The sequence below is a fragment of the Hyposmocoma kahamanoa genome, unplaced genomic scaffold (assembly GCF_003589595.1).
Source record: "Hyposmocoma kahamanoa isolate Upper Pololo Valley unplaced genomic scaffold, ASM358959v1 88, whole genome shotgun sequence".
NCBI classification, from domain to species: Eukaryota; Metazoa; Arthropoda; class Insecta; order Lepidoptera; family Cosmopterigidae; genus Hyposmocoma; species Hyposmocoma kahamanoa.
The window spans coordinates 9,633,428-9,639,559 of record NW_020654466.1 but is presented as its reverse complement, the minus strand read 5'-3'; positions in this window follow the sequence as shown (position 1 = coordinate 9,639,559).

The window sequence follows — 6,132 nt, the reverse complement described above, 5'->3', positions numbered from 1 at the left end:
GTTGTCTTAATTATGCAAATATCATCAATTTTATACACCATAATATCGTCCAATCACAGAGCAGTATTGCTTGACTCACTTGGCTGAACATAAATAAATAGTAAATGTTATGCATTACGAAGATGTAAAGTAACAAAGGCAATAATATTTTAATTACCATAATAATTATATATACCTCGTAGTTCTCTTAATTTAGCAAATATCATCATTTATTTTTTTTACACACCATAATATCGTCCAATCACAGAGCAGCATTGTTCAGTTCACTTGGTTGAGCATTTAATAAATATTATACGGTACAAACGTGTAAAGTAAAAACTCCAAGAATATTTTAATTAGTATGGCAATCTTTCAGTATGCAAAGGTGAAACTATTGCAGATAAATTGTGATGTAGTGTTTCAAACAGTCATTATTAATTCAAACTAGAATAATGAAACCATAACAATGACTGAATATTATGTATTTTAGGGAAGTAACCTTATTTCACAAGTTCCGTTTAAAATAAGGGACTTACAGAGGCACCTATATTTTTTTTACGAGAAACCTAGGGGCCTTATAAATTTTACATGGAGTTTGTAGATGGTGCCAGTTAAAGCCAAATTATATTCACTATAAAATAAAAATACTATGACAGGCACTCAAAGGCACTCGCAGGCATTACGTAAAGATTTGACAACATTTCCACTATATCTTGTGGAGTCGCAGCCTTACAATCTGAACAGATTATTACATTACAGGCGAATGCTCCCGGTGAATGAGGCTACCGAATGTTACAAGTGTTGTGCTACGCATGCTCCGTTCTCCTCCCTCAGCGCAGTAATGTTCGCTTTTGACCTAATATTTACAATCTGCATATTGTTTTAGTTAAAACAAGATATAAATCGAAATCCTAGTGCTAAACTAGATTACGTTAGTATTGAGTCACAGCTACCTGAAGACTCGTATGATAAGATCAAGTATTTTCTATTGGAGAAAAGGACTATCAAACTCCCTGTAAGATCTTTTGGTAAAGTAACAAACTGGATTGTTTAATGTCAAACAGTGGCAGAAATAAAGCTAGACACCGCTCGTGTGTGAATGGTCTCGCTGCACCTACTTGAAATTATTGGCATCTTCGTCATGTTGGTGACAGTACGTTTGAGAGTGATCTGTCTATTGGTGGCACTTCACATGTCTATTTGTATTTACATATTTGATATATTTGGCAAATAATCACCATATGTAGAGAGCATGTGTGACAAAGTATATTTGCCTTGTTTGCCTATTCGACAAATACTGCAAATATCCAACCGCGGTACCGCGTGTTTGCCGGTTTCTTGACGGATATTAAAAGGAGTCAAATAGTAATACACAAGTAGACCGTCCACTCTATGGACATATTCACTATTTTAACTATTATTTGATTCTATGTGTAGACGGTCTATTTGTCAGTGTCTTCGTGTTTGTCTTTTTTTTCATATGGCAAGTGACGGGTCGAACAAGTCGTGCACCTGGTGGTAAGCGACACGCCTGTCAGTTGCAGTGCCACTTTGAGCTTTATATCGCAAAGATCTTAGGGTCACTGCGCCCCTCACCCTGACACATAAGTTGACAAGTCCCATGTGACCGTAATAGGACTGTATTCACGTCTGTATGCCAAATAATTTTCCAAGTATTGCCATGTGAAGCACCGCCATTTAAAAACAAAAACGATGGCTGATAAGTCGCGGGTATCGTTCACACTTTGGGCAGTAGCCGTAGAAATTGAACACGAATTGTTGCACGTCAGAATTTGAGTACACGTTTGTCATAAAAATGTAGTAGGGTTTAAAAAATTACTTTAGTAGATTTCTGTCAAATTACTAAAAGTGTTAAACTGTTACAGGGAATGCGGAGCCCTGTTCAGTATGATCAGAATAAGCCGTACTACAGTTGGTTGATATTGTCTTGGTTTATTTGTCCAGTCATCACTTGTGCATGCACGTTACTGGTGGGAGTTATCGATGAGACAGATGGTGAAAGAAGTAGTCTATTACTTAACTTGATAGCCAGAAATAGACTGTATGGGATTCTTGTAGTACTTGATTTAATGTTTTTAGCGTATATTGTGACTGAATTTTATACGGTAAGTTTCTCCACTTCTAGGTATGAGGTAAATTCAAAGGAAGTTAAAGTCACAGTCTTTGACTTTGGTCAAAGACCATTTATTGAATAGGTAAAATAAATTTACACTTGAAAACGTCACATTTAAGCTACTGCTCGTTCATTACGCTGACTTCCCTGAGAAGAACGAGCAAGAAACTCTGGGGGTTGCTCTTTTGAAATAAACTTAAATGCTATATTAACTTAAATGCTTAAATGGAATACACTTTCAATCAAATTTCTGTGTATTCTGGAGTCGTGTCGTCTTTCCATACATCTTTATCTAACATGTAGTCTTCAAATTTGTAATATGACTTTACAATCAAAATATTTCTAATATAGTTTTAAAACTGTGCAAATGATAATCTTAATTATATGCTCCGGAATCTTATTGTAAAAACGTATACAGTACCCCATAAAAGAGTTGCTTACCTTGGTTAAACGAAATCGTGGTACCATGAGTTTTGACTTAGCTCTAAGGTTAATATTATGGATATCTTCTTTCTTATTGAATGAAATTATGTATATTTTTACTGGCATATAAAATATTTGTGTAAATGTACTGTGATGCGACAGTCATGATACCAGTCTCCTTAAACTTTTCTCTTAGAGAAACCCTCTAGAGAGCCTAGGAATTTTTTTGGCAAAGCAGAATATATCTAAAAAACTAATTAATTGTGCATTAACTCGTATATTACAAAATAATAAAGATTATACATATACAGGGTTATTTGTAGAGTACTAACACCTCACAGGACTATGTTACTTAACATCATAAACAACATATCGAGTATATAACCAGAAATAGGGAGGAAATAAGGGGAAACCCTGGCAACTCATCGGGCACATGGGTCTTATATTACTTTTAAACATCAACTCTCGTTTGCACTGAAATCACAAATTAGAAAGCTGCAATAGTACAGCGCCAACAACTGACCTGTGTGTACGTCTCCGTATATTCCAAATATATTCTGTACCTATTTATTGCAATAAAGATAGTAATGCCTGGCTATGGGGGGCTGTTCCATTTGGTGGTGTAGAAAAAACAACAAAACATCTAATTACAAAAGAAACGGAATCACCTTTCATCGGTATTTAAATATTAAATATGTAATTTTTCAATTTTCGTCCATTATAGCAAAGCTCAAGTTAAACTGGCCGATTTGAAGTGAAACAATTGGCGACACCCGTCAATTGTTTAGAATTCGGGCTGGCCAATCGGAGCGAATTACTTTTCAACTAATTAAATGACATTCCCTCTCTATTTCTGGTTATTTACTCGACGGGTTTAGTTTAGCAGTAGTATATCTTCTTGTGTTAAAAAGTTCATCCAGGGAATACTACCACCGTACCTGTTTCTACGGTCAAGCAAGTAATCTAAGTAGTACTGCGTTCCAGTTTTGAAGTGCTGATGAAACTACAGGCACGTGTATCTTGTCAACTTTACATCTCATGGTGACGAACGCAGTGGCAGTGACCATTAGATTTTGCGATATAAAGCTCTGAGTGGCAACTGTTTATGGGTAATTGTCGCTAACCGCCAGGGGCATGACTTATTTGTTCCGTTACGAGATATCGAAAATATTAATTTAATATGTCGCAAACTTTCAGTCCTAATTTAGATGATTACCCATTTGTCGTAGTAGAGACTTCCGCCTGTTGTCTCTTCTGAACTCTGTCCTTTTTAATCGCACCTCTCCTTGTGACTTTAAAAATTGTTTTGTGTATCACGGCATTTGGTTACACTGTGGTATTACGCTCAGTCGCACGCTCTTTTGTTACTTTTTCTTTAAAGTGTCTTGTTCACTCTTCCAACTATAATTCTAATTCCTTCATGTATCAAAGTGCTGAATACTTCACCTGAATCGATCAGATGCGGTAACTTTGTTGAGTCTTTTCCTCCATTACCTTTTTCTTTAATTATTCTCTTTTCCTATTTGTACTCTGTTTTTAATATTATGTTCTTATTTTTTTTAAGCTTCTGTCCTTCTTTTCTTTTTTCCATGGTTGTAAGTTATGTACATATACAGGATGGAAGTGACAGATTGCCGAAAACGAAAACAGTGGATTCAGATCATCATTCATATTTAAAAATCACAGGATCTTCCCGGAAACTCAAGTTGAATATTTTTTGTTTTGGAATTGTTTTTTGTGTAGCGGCGCAGGTGGCGGCGGGGTGGCGGTGGCGGGTGCCCCACCTTTCATGCACTACTGGCGCTTTTACCACACTTCGGACAGTCCATACAACAGTCGAAAATTATTTACTTACTACTACTACATATAGCAAGGCGCTATCTGCACACGCGTAAATGTGTGCGCGAAGTAACAGGCTTACCCATCATTTTCTCGCACTATTACGCTACGTGGTCCGAGCGGCATTATAGCGAAAATTCTAACGCGAATCTGTTGTCTATTATTCTATTAATAGACTCCTAATAATTATACATGTCTATTAAGTATTTATATCGATATATTATTATAGTTTTCATTAATTCACTAACTAGAGTGATATTGAAGATTTATTTCAAAAATATATTGAAGCACTTATAATATTATATTTCGGACATGTACTTAACCATGGTATTTGAAAATGCTTGTCCAAGTTTAGTTAATAATTAGATATATTCACTAACTATGTAATATTTATCGGCAATACGAATAGAAAATTCGCGAAGTCATAGCGTCTCATTATATTGATATACACACATATATTACTCTGCAGTAAATAAATGAAGAAAACTATAACTGAATGAGTCTCAGATTTAAGTTTTTTTTTTACTTCGTTTCATCTTTTGGAAAATGATGATAAACAGCCGTACACAGCACAATTCACGACCATTATAAATAGTAACGTAAAATGATGTTTTATATTAACGTACAAGTTTCGTAATGAATAAATGAAATATATACTCAAATATCAAAGCCGATTTCGCGCGAAAACGGCTTGTCGGCAGCCTTGTTGTCGTTCAGTCAATGTGACCGGCAATGTGCGGGGCGTGTTGCGGTATCTAAAACCAGGGAGGGGGCGGAGAGTGTCCGTTCTTTTATTCTTTATTCTCTGCTTCTACCTTGTTGGTTGGGATTAGCGCAACTATCAATGAACTGTAATAGAAACACTCGAATCGCATAACGAATAACGATTTTAGTAGAATCTTCTCAAATGTTACCTCAAACAGTCGCACTTGTCGTCGTGTACAACATTATTAATTAATGAAAAGCAAAACTATTCCATATCAATGAATAGCTATTTATTTATCATTTCTGCATAATTCCACGAACTATAAAAATTGGAATATTTCGAAACATCACGTCAATCACAGAACCATACTTAATGAACCGATTTTTGTCGATCGATACGATCGTTACAAGACCACCAAATTTAATAAACATTTATTATTATTAGAATTTTAGGATTAAAGAGATAAATTAATGAAGAGTTTACACATTTTAGATTTCAATTTGCTTATCTATCAAGCCCGATAAATTTTATTTGGTTGATGACCCTAGACACGAAGAAACGGTTTGTCGGTTCGCAGTGCGGCAAGCAAAGTTTCGCGCCAATGCTGCCACACACACTGTTTATATCTAGAAAAGCGGGCAATGGTCCGAACAGCTGATGCGCGCGCGATATGACTACAATGTATTACGTTTTTTTTTCTTTCTCAAAATTTTTAGAATTTTCCGGAAGAAAATTCCAATGATGTTCAAATAAGAATCATCATCAAGTCTGAATCCACTTTTTTCGTTTTCGGCAACCTGTCCCTTCCACCCTGTATATGTATGTATTGCGTTTTATTTATTATTTAATTCAGTTTATCCTATCTGTTGGAGGTTGCCGGGACGACATTTTTATCTATCCATAAGGCCGCCTATTGTATATGTCTGTTGTCTTTTTTTTAATGCATTTAATTTTGTGTGCAATGAAGAGTATTTGAATTTATAAATTTTTTTCACGTTTCTATCATTTTATATTTAGGCTAATAAATTATATCGTCACTGGAAAGGCGAAA